Source organism: Notolepis coatsorum (assembly GCF_963971535.1).
Source record: "Notolepis coatsorum genome assembly, chromosome: 8".
Taxonomy (NCBI): domain Eukaryota; kingdom Metazoa; phylum Chordata; class Actinopteri; order Aulopiformes; family Paralepididae; genus Notolepis; species Notolepis coatsorum.
In genome coordinates, this window is record NC_140172.1 from 51,980,026 (window position 1) to 52,004,006 (window position 23,981).

Consider the following 23,981-nt stretch of genomic DNA (forward strand, 5'->3'; position numbering starts at 1 on the left):
GTCAAACTTACCCAGAGCTCACCTTCACCCATAACCCCTCTTCCAGCAGCTGGCATCTCATTGATTATAAATGGGCAGAGACAGGGGCCATGAGACCAAGCCACACATCTCTACCATCTGCCCGTGTGCCAGGGAAGGGCCAGGCATCATTCCCACACTGCATTAGCATGGCAGAGATGTAGCCACTGGGAGGAAGCCAGAACATATATACGGCACAGTCCCTGCGGCTCAGGCGCCGTCCTCACGCGGGACGTCCAGCAGGGCACATCAAGGGCGACGCCAGGAATGGGTGAAAGAAAAGATGCCTGGTGCAGGGGAGAATTGATTTGTGTGAGGAGGAGGAGGAGGAGGAGGAGGAGGAGGAGGAGGAGGAGGAGGAGGAGGAGGAGGAGGAGGAGGAGGAGGAGGAGAGGAATTGCCTGTCTGGAATAGACAGACACAACTTAAGCAGGGAAATCTACCGCTTTAACTAGGATATTGATCTTTCAAGCATGGTAATTATGTTGAGGCTGGGAGACAGGCTGACTCTGGGGCTAATCATAGGCTCACGCCATAGAATTCTTCCGCACATTTCATAATTAGAAACAAGGACACAGTGTCATAGATGTGAAGCGTTCTGAGCATAGATTGAACCGTTTTTTACACAAAGTGCCGTGCCTGTGAGCCACCACTAGGGGCAGAGTGGCGAACAAGTGAGTGAGTGACTGAATGTGTTAGTGACATTGCTGGTCTATGAGGTGCTTTGCATCTAAAGATAATAGTAGTAATCACAGTAACGAGGACGCCATACACCAGGAACAGTCCAAAGTAATTCAGAGATGAACAGGAGATGATGTAGTAGAATGATGAAATTATTCATCGTTCTACTCCAGTGTTCTTGAAATTCTAGGTTTTTGGAATACTTGGCTCAAATAGAATAGATCGGACAATGATTGCTACAATGAGGGATATTCGAGTGGTTTCGGTCCATCTCCCATTACCCATCTTGGCTGATTCCTGACAGGAAAAAAAATCCCCTCCCATGTAATTGTTGGTAAGTTTATTATTCCACTCGGCTCTCCTCCTGCGAATTGCACTCTAGTGTTTAAATACAGTTAGACAGCCTTATCTAATTTAGCGTGAGGGAAATAGCAGAGAGAATACACATGTATGCCTCTGGATATATCAAAGGCATGCACGAATGCATTAGCATTGTTTGGGTAGAAAAGTGTTTATGCGAAAAACAAGCCTTTGATGGGAAACAAATGGGCCTGACTCGGTTGATTTTCTGTTACCTAAATAACACCTATGTGGGCAATAATGGCCTTTGATGGGAAAAAACTTTGCTTTATTAGCATTATTTTAAAACCATTATTGTTTTATTGTTTTATTTATTTTTGTATGTATTGTGTGTGCGTGCGTGCATGCGTGCGTACATATGTGTGTGCGTTGTGTGTGTGTGTGTGTGTGTGTGTGTGTGTGTGTGTGTGTGTGTGTGTGTGTGTGTGTGTGTGTGTGTGTGTGTGTGTGTGTGTGTGTGCGTGTGTATTAATTAATATGACTCACCACCAAGAGTAAAATAAAATAGGAATGGAGAGTGTGTTTGTTCTCTAGCTGGCTGATTGAAAGGCCTAGACAATGGGTAAATATGAGTTAATTCATATTTACTGTATTTTGTATCACCATGTTGGTAATGTTGGTAAACAATGGGGCGATGTTTCAGATTTACAGTGGGTTAAGAAAGTAAAAAGAAATGCTTGTTTTCCATGATCTTCAATAATATTTTCCAACGCTTCAAACTATGTGAATATTCTACACTTATCTGTTCAAAAGAATGTCCAGATTCACCATTATTCCTCAATATTCCTACGTTTTGGAGGGAGTTAATTTTGTTCAACGTGAGATACAGTACAGCAGGAAGTCAGATGGATATGTATGTGTTGTGTTGTGTGTTTGCATAGGAATGATGCAATAAACTACAGGTAATTTAATAAAATAACGTGTATTATTTATTATTTATTATTATTTATATAAACCCAGTCTCCTCTGTAGACCAGACCATCTCATTTAACCTCTTAAACCCTAGCCATATTTTCTCAAAATTCGCCTAAAAGTAAAAATAAGTAAATGGAAGATTGCTCCACTTCTACAAGGTCCATTTGCATGTTCTTGGTAATAATAATAATAATAATAATGGATTGGATTTATATAGCGCTCTTCGTGACACCCCAGAGACCCCAGAGCGCTTACAGAGTCCATTATTCGTTCATACACAGTCATACCGGTGGTGGTAAACTACAATTGCAGCCAGAGCTGCCCTGAGGCAGACTCACGGAAGCGTGGCGAATAATCAACGCCTACGGCCCCTCCGACCACCACCAACATTCATTCACATGCATACACATTCATACGAGGCAAGTAGGTTAAGTGTCTTGCCCAAGGACAGGGACATCTATGGACCTCAGTGAATGTATTCCCAGTGTCAGAGATATTGTGTATGTTACTAGGCTTGAGTAAATTGTAATGAACCAAAGGAGAATATAAATGATTATTATAAAAAAAAAAATTATCTTTGACGATGAATAACACCATGCTAACATTGACCAGACGTGAAAAATTAAGCACCTTCTTGAGATCAAGTGTACAAAGAATCTAAGCAAATTAAAGAGCAGATCTAAAAAATGAAGGGCAGATGATTTACAGTTATTTTTGGATACAGTACTGAATTTTGCCATCCAGACACATGCAATTTTGAATATGAATATAGAATATAGAATATCAGGCATATAAATGACCTTATTATGGCCAAGTCATACATCTATGGATCTCCTCTTTCCAATGGAGTTCAATCTGGATTTAGTACCACCAGGTGCCCGTAACAGGCCAGCAAAGGCCGTGAATGAAATCTACTGTAAGTGTGTTCTATTTTATGGCAATAACGTTCAGGTTTTTTCGACCCGTGAGACATAATGACGAAAAATAACGTAAACAGATTTGGGGCTGGCGTGAGCTGGGTAGTTTTATGAAATTCGAAAGCCCATCCAAAGCCCTGGGTCTGTTCTTTCATAGGACTATGAACATTTATGACAGATTCCTTTATTTCCATCTAATTCATCCGGTTTCCGCTGGGATGCGCCGAGATATTTATTAACTCATATTTCGCTAATAACACTTAAAATCATCACATCTGTACTGTATTGATCTATTATGACATGATATTAATTTCGTACCGGTACCGGACTGCTCGGGCTTAAGGGGTTAAAGCACTTAGAAAAGACACGTGGCCACAATCACTGTATATGGATCAAAAGTGGTTCAAAATGCCCAACAGCGCCATTTGAATCAGACCATAGACCTATATAATCAATCAGATGGATAAAGCAATGATTTTATCCAGATTCTTTGAGTGTTGCTACTTCAACTAAGTTTATTAATCTATGCTACTAACTGGGCGGCTACGTGGCGTAGTGGGCAAGGCGCTCGCCACGAATGCGGAGACGCTGGGCTCGCCTGTTCGATCCCAGCGCTCCACATTGCTTTCAGTTTAGCTGGTCGTCCGTACTAATACACATTGGCCGTATTAGGGGGTGGGAAACTAAACTGATGGGTGGGGATCGGGCGTTGTGGACAGGGACTCCTACAGGTCGGTTGGTGCGCCTGCGCAGTAGAATCAGGAAGTGTCGGGGGCAGCGTGAGCCTCCCACGCGTTACTCCTCGCCACTGAGAGATCGAGCTGCGCAGGTGAAAAGATGCAACTGCTGTTACCTCAAGTACCGGAGGGGACTTGTGCTATGTATGACTTAGTCCACATTGCAGTCGGCTTGTGGGAGGCAAGAAACAGCGTTCGTGACAGGGGAGGGTTGAATTGGATGATACGAAATTGGGATGGGAGAAAATGTAGAAAATGGGAGAAAAAGTGGATAAAAATAATAATGCAGTCTCTGTGTGTCATGCCTCTCTCTAAAGCTTGCATGCTGACAGCCAGCAACGTTTCTTGTGCCTTTCTAATGCCCTCTTGGCCGGAGCGTGCTATTGATCACCTGAGAGCTGCCCTTTTCACTGTGAAATGAGGAGAATCTCTGAGAGAGAGTGCCCCGAAGGCTGGATACAGCTGATGAGAGAGAGAGAGAGAGAGAGAGAGAGAGAGAGAGAGAGAGAGAGAGAGAGAGAGAGAGAGAGAGAGAAGAGAGAGAGAGAGAGAGAGAGAGAGAGAGAGAGAGAGAGAGAGAGAGAGAGAGAGAGAGAGAGAGAGAGAGAGGAGAGAGAGAGAGAGAGAGATAGAGAGAGAGTCTGGAGCTTGTGTGATAAGAAGATGGCCAAACCCTGCCTACATCCTGTCCATATAGATTGCACTCTCTCTCTCTCTCTCTCTCCTCTCTCTCTCTCTCTCTCTCTCTCTCTCTCTCTCTCTCTCTCTCCTCTCTCTCCTCTCTCTCTCTCTCTCTCTCTCTCTCTCTCTCTCTCTCTCTCTCTCTCTCTCTCTCCTCTCTCTCTCTCTATCTCTCCCACCACGATTGGCAAAAAAGGGCATGACTTTGCAAAAATAAATAAAAGAAGACTGCCATCGAATCATTCATCTGTGTCTCAGTTAACTATTCATATTCCAAACTTTGAGTGAGTTGGATGTGAGGTGCCCTTCCTTCTCCTCGTCTATAACAACAGTCAGTCATCCATGCAGTGTGTGTGTGTGTGTGTGTGTGTGTGTGTGTGTGTGTGTGTGTGTGTGTGTGTGTGTGTGTGTGTGTGTGTGTGTGTGTGTGTGTGTGTGTGTGTGTGTGCCTGTGTCCATGTCCACACGTACATGCATACTGTACATACCTGCTTGTCATTTTGTGAGAGTATACAGTATGGAGCCGCAGACAAATAATGCATCTGTGTATCCATACATCATTTGAGTACACACACACACACACACACACACACACACACACACACACACACACACACACACACACACACACACACACACACACACACACACACACACACACACACACACATATATACATATATATACTGGGCACGTCTGCACACTAGCAGGTGTTTGGGAGAGAGGGACGACAGCATCTTGAGAGTGAGGATTGTGTCAGTAGACAGATAGAGAGACAGGGCAGGTGACAGTTCACCTCTGGTTGTCTGGCAGGCTGTTGGAGTGTTTGTGTGTGTGTGTGTGGGGGGGGGGGGGGGGTTGGGGGGGGCGTGACTAGCTCATCAGTGCCTGTTTGTCTCTTACAAGACCACCAAGGTAGAGTAAAGTTGGTGACAAGACATTAAATGGAGGGCAAGATGAAGAAGACGAGTGAGGTAAATGGATAAATGAATAGAACGAGGGAGGGAAGATAGTGAAAGAAGAGAGGGAATGAAGAGGAATAGAGAGAAGGAGCCGGAGCGAGAGAGTAGAGGAAAGGTAGAGAGAGGGAAGTGGTTTTGGTGTCACTCTTCTCATTCCCATGGGGGAGTTGCGGCGCAGGTGGAAACAGCTGTTGTTGTTGTTTTTGTTTTTGTTGTTGTTGCCATTGAGGTGCTGTTCATTGTGAAGCGGAGTTGTCATCCCAGTCTCTCTGTGTCTAGTGGGACAGCCTCCCTTGTTTTAGCTCTGTCTTGTTGTGATATGAACGTAAAAAGATCTGTGTGGTTATAAACCTGTTTGGTTTGTTTATCAGGCACTGAGAGGTGGGTGCGTGGGTGGCTGGGTGTGTGTGTGTGTGTGTTAATGCACGTACATTAGAGCCCAATAACCGTTATATAAATTGGAATATTATCAGCTTACACAAAAATAGAGGTATATAAGCACTCCAAGAAAGTGCTCATTAATTTAATTTTGTATTAGGATTTAGTTATTTCAACAAAACCAAAGGGGGTGTACAAGAAAGAAGATGTACGGTACCCCACTGAGTGGGCTTAGCTTTGAGTGGCATTTTCTTTGTCTTAGGTTTCTGCCCCCTACATGTCTGTGCACACTCCTGCCAAACAGTACAAACACATTGTTTAACATGATCAATATCTAAACCACAGAAGCCAAATAGATTGCTTTGACTATTTCAAGCACAACGTGTGTGTGTGTGTGTGTGTGTGTGTGTGTGTGTGTGTGTGTGTGTGTGTGTGTGTGTGTGTGTGTGTGTGTGTGTGTGTGTGTGTGTGTGTGTGTGTGTGTGTGTGTGTGTGTGTGTGTGTGTGTGTGTGTGTGTGTGTGTGTGTGTGTGTGTGTGTGTGTGTCCGTGCGTGCGTGCGTGCGTGCATGCGTGCGTGCATGCGTGCGTGTGTGTGTGTGTGTGAAATATTGAGGTGGCATCCATCTAACATTGTATCCAGCAGAGAAAGTAAGAGCGTGGACCATATTGACCGTGGAAATGTTGATAGCATCCTTTTATATTTTGTCCTTGCATCAGTGTGTTTGTGTTTGCACTGCTGTTGTAACCTTTCATTTACTTATTTATTCATTTATATTTTATTATTTCTCATGAGAGATTCCATCGACTTGATCCTCTCAGTTACAGTCACTTTGGCCATGTTTTGTTGTTGTTTTTATTGTTGTTGTTGCCTGGGTGGAAACTCTAGTCTTCACCCTGTAGATATACTGTACAAAATATATATATATATCACTAATGGACACAACTTGACAAACAAATATATATGTTTTTTTTAAAGAGGAACACTTCTATATTCTGCTAGTATTTCAAGTCAATGGTTCCTTTATTAATCCCCTTGGGGAAATGCAGGTGTCATAGCAGCATGGGGGAGGGGAGGTACAGGCAGAAAAGGTAATAATAGCAATAGTAATAGTAATGAACATAGAACATAGTAATAATAATGATAATTGTTTATAATCATTTATATAATAATTGATTAATATAACAAATGTCTACATGACATGGTCTGTAGTGGTTTGCCTTTAGAATTCCTTTATGATTCTTAAAACCACCTTTGTTTGTAGCTTTGAACACTAAACCATTATTTAATTATTATAAAAAAATTGTGAACAATCAGCCTGGATTATTAAGAATGGTCATTTCCCTTGAAACCAGCAAAGGACTTTTGGGGCCTCAGACACGGCATGCCAGCCATACTTAACCTCTTAAGCCTGACGGGTCCGTTACCAGACCCAAGCCATAAATCTATCTCTCCAGACTGTATGGATTAATGTTGCATTTCTTTTTCAAATGTAGCCAAGAGTAAATACTCTAATCCTGTCAAAACAGCAGTCATAGTGTATATTTTCAACAATATGTTTGTTTACCAATAGGTTCAAGTGTTATTAGTGAAATATCAGTTTAGGAATTGTATTCATAAGCTAGCGAATATCGACGGAAATAAATGCGGGCCGCCATTTTGTTTGTAGTCATTATGATGAAGGACAGACAGGGCTTTCAATGAGTGTCGGAATAAAAAAAAAAAAAACATTACCCAGCTCAAGCCAGCTCCTGTCAATCAAATGACTTGTGGATGAACTTTTTTTATTTCTCTTATTTTTCGGGATTATCTACCACAAAACGAAAGGTTATCCTATAACCTAGTTATATGAATACTGGCAGAGCGTCTCGCTCTTTGCCATTATGAGATAATCTCCTAGCACCTATACTGTGCTCATGAACAAACAATTTGCACTCATGCACGTGACCAGGCCACACCCCCGCGTCCTGCTATAAGACGCCGGACATGGTCACACACAAAAAGTTTCCAACATTGAAAACCCAACCAAGGGACCTCAGGGCGCCAGTATTCATATAACTAGGTTATAGGATAACCTTTCGTTATATTATCATACTGGTCATCGCGTCTCGCTCTTTGCCATTATGAGATATGGGACAGAGCGGACGCGTGACCCGACAAGTGTACCCCCTGATGGCCCGTAAGCCCCACTACCAGGGAGGAGCGGAGTCCCATCCACCCGCCCGTCCTAATGAAGGGGGGGAGGCAGTCAACTCCACCAAAGTGCGGAAAAAGTGGGAACCAAGACCCCTAAAAACGCACAGTACAGGCGGGACCACGTGTGACACAGCACCCCGTGGCATACACCCACACACCCCTGCTAGCACACCGACGGGCGGGACGCAGGGGAGGTCCCAGACCTCAGGACCGCCTGGGAGGTAAAACTTAACAAAGGGACCCGGGGAGGACCAGGAGGCCGCAGCACAGATGTCCTCCACCGAGGCCCCCCCTAACAAGGTGGCAGAAGCCGCCACTCCACGAGTGGAGTGCGCCCTGACACCCCCAGGGGTGACCTGTCCAGCCGACGTGTAGCAAAGGGCAATGCCCTCGCACAACCAATGTGACAGGCGCTGTTTGGACAGTGCCTTACCTGCGCGAGGGCCACCGTAACAAACAAACAGTTGATCGGCAGCCCTGAGATCCTGCGTCTGACTGAGGTAAACCCCCAAAGCACGGACAGGACACGACAGATGAAGGCTCGCCTCTAACCCACTAGCGTGAGGAGGCGGATGAAACGCCTGAATTACAATATCCCTGGAGCGAAAAGAGCTCCGGATATTCTTTGGCACGAAGACTGGATTAGGCCTCAGAGTCGCACCGCTATTGGCCCGAATAGACAGGCACTCAGGCCGCACCGAGAGAGCACACAGCTCACCCACGCGCTTAGCGGAGGTGATGGCCAGCAGGAACGCAGTCTTGAAAGACAGCTGCTCCAACGGCGCCTGCTCAAGAGGCTCAAACGGGGCCTCCGACAACCGGCCCAGGACCAGTTGGAGGTCCCAACTCGGAGACAGAGAACGTTCCACCGGCTTGAGACGCCGAGCGCCAAGCAGGAAACGTTTCACAAGAGGGTGGCTGAACAACGTACCGCCCTCAAAACCCACATGACAAGAGGATATAGCCGCGGCATATACCCTCATCGTCGAGGCCGACAGTCTACCCAAGATAGACTGAAGGAAGGAAAGGACAGCGTCCAGGGGGCAGGACACCGGATCCCAGCCCCCAACCTTACACCACTCTTGAAAAGCACGCCACTTACAGATGAAGCGTTTAGTTTTCCTGGGCGCTTTGCCGCGACGTGAGCACGGTTATATCACGTCGGAGATGAATTAGGAACCCAGGCTGCTGTTCTATTTTATGCCGCCAGGAGGCGCAAAGTCATTAGACGGACGCTACAACGTCCTACACAGTATACTGTATAACGATCTGTATGTTTTGTTGTCTAAAATAAATACCATACCATGTCTAAAGCAATGTTGCTGAATAAAATAATTAACCAGTTAAAACCTGTCGAATGGAGCAGTCAATGTATATATTTTGTGTAGATAGCTAGGTGGGCTCTATTTATAATGATATATTTTGACTAGTACCGTGGTCTAGTGGTTTATCCCCATTCCTTTCAAGCCGACGCCCGGGGTTTGATTCCCAGGCCTTTCTAATATTTATATATTTTTTTATTATTTATAAAAATTAAATTGCCCGCAACGATGTGCATAATACAATAGTAATAATATATAATAAGAATCCAACCAATAGAGCGACATTGTGCAATAAACAAGTAAACAAAGTAGGGCATATCGGCATTTGTACATGAGTTATTCTGAGTCAACTTATTGTCTGTTGTTGCTACGCAACTTCACTTGACTTGAAAAGACTTGATACCTCCCCCCATGCCCAACGATTAAAAATTAACGTTATTAAATGTATATATATTAATTCATTTTGCGCGCTGTTGTTGCTACGCAACTTCACTTGACTTGAAAAGACTTGATACCTCCCCCCATGCCCAACGATTAAAAATTAACGTTATTAAATGTATATATATTAATTCATTTTGCGCGAATCCACACTTCATTTCCCAGACCCACTTTGTTTTGAAACAACCAATCACGTTGCGCGATAGCACGAGCGATCCACAGTCAGTAATAATGTTACAGCTGAGTTCACGGCGAAATGTGAGTTCAGCCTCCTCTGAACAAGCCCCCAGGAAGCTACAATGTGAGAGCAGAGTATTTAGCTTCATATGTTTAGTTTATTTTATTTATTTAGCACATTATTTAAAAAAACAGTGCTAGGAGGGAACGAAGCCCAAAGGGCATGTACAAAGTTCCACTCCCATCTCATTGTCCATAAACAATATGAACGAAATACATGTGTAGCAAGGTCTACACACTATAGCGAAAACATGGAAGATTGACACGAGTCAGTAACAAGAACAATTATTATAATTTTTTTTGATATACAGCAACCTAATTATATACTTCAGGCTAAGTTTTGCCAATAATATTACTCAGCTCAATGAGCTTAGTCCAGCTCAATACATACAATTGTTAAGGGGGTGCAGACCTGAGAAATACTTTCGTCTCGTTTACATCAGGGTCCCCCAACAATTAGCATTTCAATGGTGTGTGGGGGGTTGCCAATCCAATGTGACACCTTCACAGGCTAGTCTTTCTCTGCTCTGCATCCCCTTAAACATTTTGTGTGTATTGAGCCATACTGTATTGTACCCATTCTGCAATCAGTTAAATAAAGTTTTCATTAATTCATTCTGTCCATCTGTCTCTCTCACTTGTTTAATCTTTCACTGCAACACTGGTTCTCTCGCAAAACCCCAAACGTTACAATGCCCGCTACGATTGTGCAATAAAACAATAGTTTCGTTTGAGTTTACTCAGTTTATTTGATCAGGGACAGTGCATATCAATCAACAGTTATACATTTATAAATGAATACAATTACAGAAGAAAAAACATTATTATCAAACCAGATTGGAGGAGTGTAAAGGGGATAGTAAGAGACTATGGAAAACATTGAATGAACCATTTGACATTGCAACTCATTTCAACAATTACTTTGTTTCCAAGGTAAACACAATTATAAATCAAATGTTGCCAATGAGTGGTAAGCTGTCAGACTCTGTAATTAAAAAACATATAATGTATGACAAGAAATGCCGATTTAAATTTAAATGCACAAGTCCAAATGATATTGAAAAGCTCCTCCTATCACTTAAACCAGATAAACCTTGCAGTGTTGATAATCTGAATGGAACACTGCTACAAATCTCTGCAAAATGTGTGGCTAAGCCACTATCACATATTTGATTTGTATGTTTTTTGTTTAATGCCCTTGTTTTTATGTTGAAACGTGTTGTGTGCCGTGTTGGTCAGGACTCCCTGGAAGAAGATATATTGTATCTCAATGGGACATTCGTGGATAAATAAAGGATATAAAAAAAAAATAGAAAAGAAAATAGCTGACACTTTTATCCAAAGCGACTTACAAGTTCTGTTCGACAACTTGTAACTTCTCAGTTACAGTGGGTGACAATATTGTCACAAGGAAAGATGAAATTACCTACCTGGGTTCCATCCTAGAGGCTAATCTCTCCTGTGACAAAATTATTAAACAATTATTAAACACGTTACATACAAAACTGTCTCTTCTGTTATTCAAGTGTTCTGATGGGAATGGTGTATTGTACCACACATAAAAATATGGAAAAACAATGTCCAGGCACGCACTCCAGGTTTTTCCAAATTTATTGGCAGCCTGAAATCATATCATGACGTTTCGGTGTGAAACGTTTGACCAATTACTTGACAAATGACCTGTCGACCAAGATGGTCACAAGAACAAGAAAATACAATAAAATGTAATATAACAAGCTGTACGCAATGTATATAAAGAAACAAGAGGAATTAAAATACAATTATATAGGATATAGTGTGTTTTGTCTCAAGTGCCATGCTTTCTCAAAATCCTGCAAAACTGAAGATGTCCTCCACAAAAAAACTCAACATTGTGATTGTGCAAAATACAATAAGTAAATACCCTAGAAGCAGTGGATATTGACACATTGAATGCATAACATAGGAAGGTTGTAGAAACATTAAGCCTTAGTCGCATCAATGTCAGCATCAGCATCTTGAATGGATTAAGCGACTTCTTCACAGGAAGGTGGGGACTAAGGTATGCATAGAGTGCTAACAAAATCTGGAATGTAGGTAGACCAGTGAAAAATAAAACCTTCTCATCTTTACCCACAAATGCACTTTGGTCATAGGTAGAGGACAACTGTTTCACATCAGAACGCAACTGAAGGTTTTCCGCTCTCAGATTTATAACTTCATTGGTCATAGAATAAATAAAATCACCAGTCATATCAGTTTGAGTACCTATACTGCACACATTATCACTTGCAGCAGAATCATCAGCAGCAGCTGGTATGTCCATAAGAAGCAAGGCATGGGCAGCATCCACCTTCAGTTTCTGCTGGGTACGATTCACACGCCGTTGGTATTGTGTTTCTTTAGGTGGTTGCAGAGAAGAAGGCTGTTGCTTTCCGGTCATATTTACAGATGGCACCCAATCTGGGTCATCTTTCTTGTACAGGTGACACTTTTTACCTGGAATACAATAATGAAAAATATAGCACACTTTAGACGCTACATTTTAGGAACATTTACAGAAACGGAGTCTTACACATACACTGTAGTAGGTTATGAAATGAGATAAGAATCATATCCAGCCTCATACTATTCCACTGTAAAATGATAGTCGCTGTTATTAATATTTCACATAACGTTACCTGACGTAACGTTACCATAACGTAAACTGAGTCTTACACTACTACTGTAGTAGGTTATGAAATGAGATAAGAATCATATCCAGCCTCATACTATTCCACTGTAAAATGATAGTCGCTGTTATTAATATTTCACATAACGTTACCTGACGTAACGTTACCATAACGTAAACTGAGTCTTACACTACTACTGTAGTAGGTTATGAAATGAGATAAGAATCATATCCAGCCTCATACTATTCCACTGTAAAATGATAGTCGCTGTTATTAATATTTCACATAACGTTACCTGACAAGAAACACTTTGTTTTGACACTACATTTTAGGAACATTTACAGAAACGGAGTCTTACACTGTAGTAGGTTATGAAATGAGATAAGAATCATATCCAGCCTCATACTATTCCACTGTAAAATGATAGTCGCTGTTATTAATATTTCACATAACGTTACCTGACAAGAAACACTTTGTTTTGACACTACATTTTAGGAACATTTACAGAAACGGAGTCTTACACTGTAGTAGGTTATGAAATGAGATAAGAATCATATCCAGCCTCATACTATTCCACTGTAAAATGATAGTTGCTGTTATTAATATTTCACATAACGTTACCTGACGTAACGTTACCATAACGTAAACTGAGTCTTACACTACTACTGTAGTAGGTTATGAAATGAGATAAGAATCATATCCAGCCTCATACTATTCCACTGTAAAATGATAGTCGCTGTTATTAATATTTCACATAACGTTACCTGACAAGAAACACTTTGTTTTGACACTACATTTTAGGAACATTTACAGAAACGGAGTCTTACACTGTAGTAGGTTATGAAATGAGATAAGAATCATATCCAGCCTCATACTATTCCACTGTAAAATGATAGTTGCTGTTATTAATATTTCACATAACGTTACCTGACGTAACGTTACCATAACGTAAACTGAGTCTTACACTACTACTGTAGTAGGTTATGAAATGAGATAAGAATCATATCCAGCCTCATACTATTCCACTGTAAAATGATAGTCGCTGTTATTAATATTTCACATAACGTTACCTGACAAGAAACACTTTGTTTTGACACTACATTTTAGGAACATTTACAGAAACGGAGTCTTACACTGTAGTAGGTTATGAAATGAGATAAGAATCATATCCAGCCTCATACTATTCCACTGTAAAATGATAGTTGCTGTTATTAATATTTCACATAACGTTACCTGACGTAACGTTACCATAACGTAAACTGAGTCTTACACTACTACTGTAGTAGGTTATGAAATGAGATAACAATCATATCCAGCCAAGAATATATTTCACATTACCTGACAAGAAATGCGCAGAACAAACTCGAATGTTGACAAGAGTCTTGCCATGGAAATCCTGGTTCAGTTTGGCCAACCACAAACGTCTCCTTTCCTGTTTGCCCTCTTCTCCTTGATTTGTGATGACAATTGGCAATCTGAAGAACTCCAAATGCGTTTCCCTATCCGACCTATTAGTACAGCCAAGAACACGGCAATAATTGACCATTTTGAGCAAAAATGAACTTGAAGAGTTGCTAGTTCGATGCAATCACGCGTTGTTTACATCCAAGTTTATCGCCAAGTAGGCCGACTTCCGGTTTGATGACGCGCCGTGAGAACACTCTTAACTCATGTACAAATGCCGATATGCCCTACTTTGTTTACTTGTTTATTGCACAATGTCGCTCTATTGGTTGGATTCTTATTATATATTATTACTATTGTATTATGCACATCGTTGCGGGCAATTAAATTTTATAAATAATAAAAAAAAAAAAAAAAATATTAGAAAGGGCTGGGAATCAAACCCCGGGCGTCGGCTTGAAAGGAATGGGGATAAACCACTAGACCACGGTAGTAGACGAAATATATCATTATAAATAGAGCCCACCTGGCACCTCCACTGCTAATTCGACAGGTCTTAACGGTTTCATTATTTTATTCAGCAACATTGCGTACACAAACTTATTGTTACCAAGAAGCATTACACTAACGCTTTCTTTTGATGAAATGAATGGACAAGAGAGCCGTACGTCGGCCATCTAATGAAGTTAGATTTGACACGTTTTAATATTATACACTTTGACTGCTGAATTGACACGTTTAACTTATTCATTCTTTAATTCAGCAACATTCATTCATGCAGTCTGTAGACATACTGTAGGACGTTGTAGCATCCTATGAATGAAGTCACCAGCTGTAATGGAATTGAATGGAACTCGAGCTTAGTCCAGCACGGAGCTCCTCCAATGAATGAACAAAAGCCGGCGCGTCGGGCAGTTGTCACCAGCTGTATGAGAGCGCCCCCGCTGGTCATTGTTAACATTAACCTCGCAAAACGGCATCATAACGGCAGGCAAACAGCTGTTCCTGGACTTTTCCCAGCTGTATCTGTACCCGCGTAAACCACGATAGTGGAGGGAGCACGCGCGTTTCGGATGGTGTCGACCACAGACTCACCCCCTCAGCAGCCAAACCTTCAGTGGCTGTCCCAGAACAGGGAACAGACACAGAGATTGCGTGCCTGAGAGAGGGCCCACGGTGACCAAGGAACAGGCCACGGCAGGGCTACCAAGAGCTGGATCAGGACCGGGAACCATACAGCCATGCTCCGGTCCGGCGCCATCAGGATCAAGGTCCTGTGCTCCAGACGTATCCGCTCCAACAGCTGAGCTATCAGGTGTATGAGGGGGAACGCGTACAGAATTATGGGCGGCCATGGATACATCGAGAAGGCATCCACCCCCAGGGAAGGATTGTCCCCCTGACTGACCGAGAACCATAAGGGGCACTGGTGAGACTGTCTGCTCGCAAACAGATCCACTGTGGCTTCCCCGAACCGGTCCCAGACCTGTCTGACTATGTCTGGATGTAGTCCCCACTCGTCGGGATGAGGACCGCCCCGCGACATCACATCCGCGCCCACATTCTCCTTGCCAGGGATGTGGAGCGCCCTCAGGCTGCGCAGATTGAGAGACGCCCATAGCCAGAGCTCGACCGCCGCCCGGTGCAGACAGACATACTCCACCCTGTCTGTTGATATACGACGCTGTCGTCGTGTTGTCCGTCCTGACCAACACGTGCTTGCCTACCACCAGGTGGCCGAACCGCTTGAGGACCAGAAGGACCGCCTTGAATTCCAACACATTGATATGCAGTGCAGACCGGGTAGCATGGCACGTCCAGCTGCCCCCTACTGCGTTGGTCTGACACGTCCCCCCCCATCCCGTGAGGGAGGCGTCGGTGAAGACTGTGACGTGTGATAGCCTGCTGCCCATGGAGATCCCACTGGTGAGGGTACCAGTCCTCCCCCAGTGGTCGAGATCCCCCAGTATTGACATGGGAACCTTCAGTCGTTTCCACTTGCCTCTCACCAGGTCTATTTTCATACTGGAAAACCACCTCTGTATCCTCCTCATGAAGAGGAGACCAAGAGGGACCACAGAGTGAGCAGATGCCATCATACCGAGTAGGCGCATCACGGACAGCGCCGTAACCATCCTGCCAGGACGGAGCCCCCTGAGCGCGTTGAGAATATCCACTCGCCGCCGCTCTGAGAGGGTTGCCCTCATGGGCCTTGAGCTTAGAACCAAGCCCAAGTACTCCACCTGTTGACTGGGAAGAGGAGTACTCTTCTCCCAGTTCACAGCAAAACCCAGACTGGTGAGGAATTCCACCACCAGCCTGGTATGAGACCTGGCGACCTCCCTCGACCGGCTGAGGAGCAGAATGTCGTCGAGATAGAAAATAACTCGTATCCCCTGACAACGTAGAGGCTCCAGTGCGGTCTCTACGCACTTGGTGAATGTGCGAGGGGCCAGATAATAGCCGAACGGCAGCTTCTGGTATTCGTACGCTACACCCTGAAAGAGGAAGCGAAGGAATTTCCTGTGAGGAGGGAAGATCGGGATGTGAAAGTACGCATCCTTCAGGTCTATGGAGGTGAACCAGTCCCCCACTCTGACAGAGCTTATCAGGTGTTTGACGGTCAACATCCTGAACCGCCTCGTCACAATCAGCCGATTGAACGCAGACAGATCCAGAATAGGTCTGACACCTCCCGATTTCTTGGGCACCAGAAAATACCGGGAGTAAACGCGTCCTCCTTTGGGACCACAACGATGGCTTGCTTCGCTAACAGAGATTGGATTTTGTCGGCCAGAGCTGTCACTGCTGCTGACCCTGACAACAAGGTATGCACCAAACCTGAAAACGGAGGGTGGGGTAGCGCAAACTGCAACACAAGCCCCCGCCTCAGCGTTCTCTCCATCCACTTCGACATACGGCACTGCTGTAGCCATATGTGATGATAATCCCAAAGCGCACCCGCCGCCATTTGGCGCTGGTCCACCAGGAACCGTAGATAGGCGGCCCGGTCCCACCCGCTATGCGTTGCCAACCCTGGACCCGCCAACCTCGCGAGCAGGGCGTCTCGTGGAGCCAGGATATCGTACCCTGACACTACCAATGAGGCAATCGCACCCAAGGGGGGACCCCGACAGAAAGGGCCGGTTTGATATGGGGGAAGCTGATATCACACTGGGTGACAAAATCTCCCCCACAGAACACCTCCCCGGCATGGATTGCTGAGGAACCAAAAAAAAAAAAAAAAAAAAAGGAAGGAAGGAAGGAAGGAAGGTAGAGTGTGACCATGTCCGGCGTCTTATAGCAGGACGCAGGGGCGTGGCCTTGTCACGTGCATGAGTGCAAATTGTTTGTTCATGAGCACAGTATAGGTGCTAGGAGATAAGAGTTATCTCATAATGGCAAAGAGCGAGACGCGATGACCAGTATGATAATATAACTGAATGTTATTGGCATAAATTAGAACACACCTTTCTGTGAACGTTTAACAAAAATCCGCGTTGCAATCAAAATGGCGGACCAGTTTCCATAGTAAAAAAGTTACTGTATTTACAGTAGATTTCATTCACGGTTCTTGCTGCATGCCTGGTGATACCAAATCCAAATTTAACTCTGCCATTGGAAAGAGAAGATTTGGCCCGATCCATAGATGTGCGACTTGGCTATAATAAGGTCATTTATAGGCCTGGGCCCTCATTTATCAATGGTGCGTACGCACAGATATGTGCATAACCCGTGTGTACGATCATTTCTAAGCAAAGTGTGGGACTTTTTTTTTACTTGTTTAACTTTAACTTGTGCTTGACATTGTGCGTATATCTACGCACAGCTCAGACCATGCGTACCTGGCGCCCAGCGGTAGAATATGAAGACTGCAGACGGACGGCATAATGCTTTCATCAGTTTCATGCATTAGTTTCAACAATGACGTGTTCTGTATGACCCGTAATTCACTATAGTTCATTGTAAAATAGCGACATTGGTGTAATTATTGTCCAACCATAGGTATTTCCGAATGAATTCAGCCTGGTTCATATCGCTATTATAGGAATACTTCTCGTGGTGTGTGCTCAGATGTTTTCAGAGATATAGGGCAGTCTATTTGCAGAGAGAGAACATAATAATATTAAGTAGAGTCCGCTACCCGAGACACATTCTCCTTGATTTGTACCGCAATTTGAGACCCAAATTGGAGCGTGGCGCAAAACGCAGTGTTGGATGTCGTAATTTCCCCAACCCCCAACTACATACAATATCCATATATCAATAACAGGAGGCCAAGAGAGGATTTTACGCCAGGTTACCCAACATCATCGGAGCAATAGACTGTACCCATGTAGCTTTCAAAACTCCATCAATAAACAAATCCAGTAATGTGAACGGGATTCCACTCTGTCAATGTACAGATAATCTGCAATGCGCATTTTGGCTGATAATGTCGTTGCCGGTGGCTGGGAGGAACACGACTCATTCAGGCCTAATTGTATTTAATTCAATTGTAATGTTATTACTCTGGTATCTATAATTAAAACATCACTTAAATGCAGATCAGGGTTATCCACTGAAGCCATAATGACTCTGACCAAAACCACGGACCACGGAGCGCACAATAGGCATTGTAGAGCGCAGAGTTGGCCTGCTGAAATTGATTTCATTTCAGTCATTACAGTGCTTAATGTCGGGTCAGCTTGTGATTTATTTCTGTCAATGTGCTGGTCCTGTAGCAGGACTGGGTCAGTCAACATCCTTGGCTCCCGGCACACCGAAGATAGTCTACACGCTCCCTCCTCCTCAGCAGAGTTGTCTGTGAACTTGACAACTTCATTGGATTTATTTATTCTCTAAAAATATCTATAATCATACGATTAAATATTGTTTAAAATAAAACGCTAAATACTATTATTCTGTGTGTCATGTTTCCAAATAAGATTGTTCACAAGGGGAAATGCTGTATACGTTGAATTAGTTGGTTAGACCTCGGTGATCAATCTCGCTCTCAGTGAAGTTTCTCAGAGTTCACTCGGGTTAGTCCATTATTTCACATCCCATGGGGGTGTTTTATTACCATATATGGATAATCGTGCATGAGCATAGACGGTAAGAACAAATGGTATTTATCAACACAGAGTGTGCATAGGACCCGTGTATGCACGGTTGATAAATTCCGATTTTTCTGTGCGTAGAGACATTCTAAATTCTGTGCTTAAGAACGAAAATAGAACACGTTCTAAGCATTGTTGATAAATGAGGGCCCTGATATTCTATAATAATATTTCATATGGCATGTGTCCGGATGGCAGAATTCAATACTGTATCTACAACACCTTCTGTTTAATTATCTTCCCTTTATGCATTTGCTTAGATTTGTTGGACACGTGATCTTAAGAGGTGCTGAACGAGCTCAGTGGCAGTTGTTCATGTCTGGTATTTTTTTGCATGGTGTTATTCACCGTCAAAGATGCAAAGAAAAATCCTAATTTATATTCTCCTTTGTTTCATCACAATTTACTCATTCCTAGTAATAGACACAATATTCCTGACACTGGGAATACATTCCCTGAGATCCATAGATGTCCCTAGATACCAATAACATGCAAATGGACCTTGTAGAAGTGGAGCAATCTTCCATTTACTTAGGTATGTATTTTTAGGCAGATTTTCAGAAAATATGGCTAGGGCGTTAAGCCTGCTTTTCTTTATCATAAATCGATCAATAGAGACCGTATTAGATCCCCAATTATCATATCATGGGGTATCATTGGAAAGCCACACTCATTGGCTACAACCCTGTGTAAAGATTTTCGAGATCGCCAAATGATTTGATGGAGCTAGAGCCCCGGGAGTCGGGGGTGGTAATGTGTACTTTTGCGTACTTTGGGGCATGCCTCACATATCGGCATGTAACTCGAGAACCGCTGAACGGACTTTGTCACCTGAAAGGGCAATCGACAGGCAACAAATAGGGCTTTAATTCTATCTATATATTGTATTAAGAGAAATGCACACCCAAGCCACTAGAGGTCGGCAAAGAATTGTCCACATGTGGGCCCTTGGATGTTAAGAGGTCAATGTTTTTAAATATTTTTTTTGTAGCCAAGAGTAAAGACCATAACCCTATCAAAAACAGTAGTCAAAGTGTATATTTTCATTTTTACCGATGTTTTATGTTTTATCGGAAATACAAATTTATCGGAAAATGCTAATTTCGTAGAAAACGCAAGAAACGACTAAATCCAGATTCAACCCTGCCATTGGAAAGAGGAACATTTTCACTATCCATAGATGTATGATTTGGCCATAATAAGGTCAAGGTCAAGGTCAAGTTCAAGGTCAAATATGAATTTATAATTAAAGTCGATTATCATTAATTACTGTATCTACAGTAATTTGATCATCATCAAAATCATAATTAATCATACTTAATTTATTCATTACAATTTACTCAGCCTAGTAACAGACACAATATTTCTGACACTGGAAATACATACCCCCAGGTCCCTAGATGTTCCTAGATACCAAGAACATGCAAATTGACCTTGCAGAAGTGGAGCAATCTTCCATTTACTTAGGCGTGTACCTTTTAGGCGAAAACGGTCTACAGATTAACAGGTTAACCCATCAAATAACAGTGAAGTTGATATTGTGACAATTCAATTGATTTGTTACATTGACAAGGAACTTTGTCTCTCCATTGCGGAGGTACCTAATACCCAAGTGCAGAAACTCAAACTGATCCTATATTATCTTATCGTATCTGATCTTATCTTATTGAGGAGCAGTTGAGGATTCAGATACAATACCATACAGATACCATGTGCTGATTCCATCTACTCCACTCATACCCATGATCTTATGGTCATGAATCTACTCCACTATAGACCCATGATCTTATGGTCATGAATCTACTCCACTATAGACCCATGATCTTATGGTCATGAATCTACTCCACTATAGACCCATGATCTTATATGGTCATGAATCTACTCCACTATAGACCCATGATCTTATGGTCATGAATCTACTCCACTATAGACCCATGCTCTTATATGGTCATGAATCTACTCCACTATAGACCCATGATCTTATGGTCATGAATCTACTCCACTATAGACCCATGATCTTATATGGTCATGAATCTACTCCACTATAGACCCATGATCTTATGGTCATGAATCTACTCCACTATAGACCCATGATCTTATGGTCATGAATCTACTCCACTATAGACCCATGATCTTATTATGGTCATGAATCTACTCCACTATGAAGCCATGCTCTATACAGGGACATGCACTTATACATCACATGCTACTTCATTATTAACTTCCCCTTGAAATGCTATACTGTATATCATTATGTCAAACTGAGAAATGTCAGCAGAGAAATGCTTTCATCCACACAGTATGTACAGTATGAGGAAACCCTGGCAAGCAAAACATATTGGCAGGTATCGGTAATTGTTACAGACAAACGTTGCTTATGTGCTGACTGCCTTCTGTCTCTTGTATAGGGACAGACTGTGGCTCCAGTGAGGAGATAGCCTTGAAGCAATTGATGTTGAGGTGACATGTGTCCAACTTTCATCATGAGAAAAGTCAGCGTTTTATACTCGCTGTGTAGTTGGTTGTGGTTGATGTCGTGGAACAAGCAGCTCCTGTGAACATATTCACATCAAAGGGACGCCTTTCTAATTTTTTTGACATTCTGCCACAAGTGAAAAGAGCTGCTGAGATCCTGGATAAAAGCTTCAGATTCCAACCTGCCCGTGTCACTGGGTGGAACGGTGTAGTGAAGATGATCAAATCTGTCTTGAAGGTACCTAGAGATGCCCTGTCAAAGCCGGATTGTCCAATGCAACCTCACTTCATACAAGTTAAAACTCACTGGGGAGCTCTGCGATGCGGTGGATATATTTGAAAATCAGACAAATGCCAGTCTTGACAAGGTGATCACCTCAAGTGTTGTCACTGAATGTGTCAGAGGACTTTGTTTTGATGCGGCTGCTGAGAGTGACAGGAAGCAGCAATTCAAACAATGACAGCTTCCACTCAGAAGCATCTGGTCAGCTTAGGGGAGCGCTTTCAGAGCAAGAACCGTCTTGAACCAGAAGGCACCCACAGATCACTGCTCTTGATCCGCAGCCATCTTGAGGCCCCTCTGCAGCTTCTGTGGTGGCTCTAATGGCTTTCCTCTTGTGTGTGTCTGTGATCCTCGGAAGATGCCCGCAAACCCTTTCCAGCTCACCGTGATGGACACACACCACACATGCCACCCTGCAGCACGCATGCACCAAATGAAGTGGCAGGAAACATGCTCATTCAAGAGCACTGCAGTTTGGTTGATAGGACAATACTAATGGCTCAGATCCAGTATGTTAGCAACACATACTTTTGTGGAACTATAGCTATATGTATTTGTGGTGCTAAATGAAAAACCATGAATCTAGGGAAAACTATTTTATTTATTTATTTATTTTTAACACATTTATCGTGTAATAGGCTGTGATTAATCGCAATTAATGTAAATAAAAAAAGAGGCTGTGGTGATGGATGACAAAATGCCCAGGGTAGTAGTCATAGTAAGCAAACTACGTATTGGTCATAGTCAATGAGTCTTCAATAATGTTGAATAGCTTGAACAGAGTTAACCTCTCGGCTTCTTTGCACATATTATATTCTGTTTTGATTATATACTGTTACTGTAAGCTGAAATTAATATTACTTTCACAACGTTGGTTCAATATATATATATTAGCCTTGACTACTGATATAGAAAATAGAGAAACGGATATCTATGCATGTCCCTCCTCTGGAACACAAACATTGATTTGTCCAATGACTGTACAAAGTTCAGTTGTTTGAATCTGCATCTGAAGCACAGAGAGACAGTTTCTCATTCTCACGGGATAAAGGAACATGGGCGCAAGTTGAAGGCTGTTGATTCCAACGTGATTCCTATTCAGCTTTCACTAAAGGTAAGGTCATACTTGTATTATTATGAAGTTTCCTTGTGAGATATATAATGTCATGACGAGTTGAGCTAGCAGTAGCAATAGCATTAGCACAATAACAAGAGTGTAACCGTTAGGCTATGACTTATTTTCTATAGTCCATGATCTCTGTCGGCATGGCTAACATTAGTAGCTAGTAACATAATGTAATCAAAGTATGTCTGGCGTTAGTTAGTGCAGTAGAACTAATTAGTATGTTTTATAATTTATATTTTTTTTGCTAGCTAGATCTATTTATTGTCATGACTTAATATTTGCCTGGCTTCTCTTTGAGTGCAAAGCGTGATCTGTCTGTGTGAAATAATACCGTTAACATTAGCTAACATTAGGGTTTGAGAATGATAATATCAGGGCCTTTGACTGAAACTGGCTCTCATTCTGCGTTCCGCTTGACAAGGCGTGGGTCAGGTGGTGAAGGCTGAAACCAACAGACCAGATAGCCTCGGAACCTGCTCTTCTCTACATATTACCCCCATTTTAGGGGACCAAAGTTATTGCACCAATTAACATAAACTTAAAGGACGGGTACACTTAAAAAAAATATATTAACCCAGGCCCTATCTAAATATTGTCTAGCATGATGTTAATTTTACTGATCACTTTAGTATTGATAAACAGAGCACTGTGCTGCATCCTCTCACCAGGCCTCAATCCAATGAGACATGTGTTTTAACCATGATGATACTGTACATGTCCTTTTCCAAAGTAGGAAGCTCACAGTATTTAGATGTGTCCTCATGTTCTATCTATGAAATGGCTGCAAACCGTATGTCATATCAAACATTATAATGAGTTGCATAGGCCTTGTGCTACCTACAGTAAGTTGCATGGGTAACTGGCCTATGGAATTCATTATGATACAATGGATGGTTTGCAACCATTTCCTCAGTAGAAATTGAGATGATTTCTATTTTCTTTGAACCTTCAGGGACAATATAACAGTCAAAGATCAACTACATATCCCATACAGTATTTGAGTATTCTGATAGAGAGTCCATTTTACACCTAAAATCCCATTAAGTCCTTTTCAAATGTATTGAAGGGCATTGGTCACGACACAATCATTTCACATAT

General features: G+C 42.6%; 1 protein-coding gene across 1 annotated transcript in view; it reads left to right on the forward strand.

Annotated features, from left to right (window-relative positions):
* Positions 1-23,981, forward strand: part of LOC311232985 (kin of IRRE-like protein 3) — a gene marked incomplete at its 3' end in the record, with an annotated part of 534,465 nt that overhangs the window by 457,812 nt on the left and 52,672 nt on the right. The window lies entirely within an intron of this gene.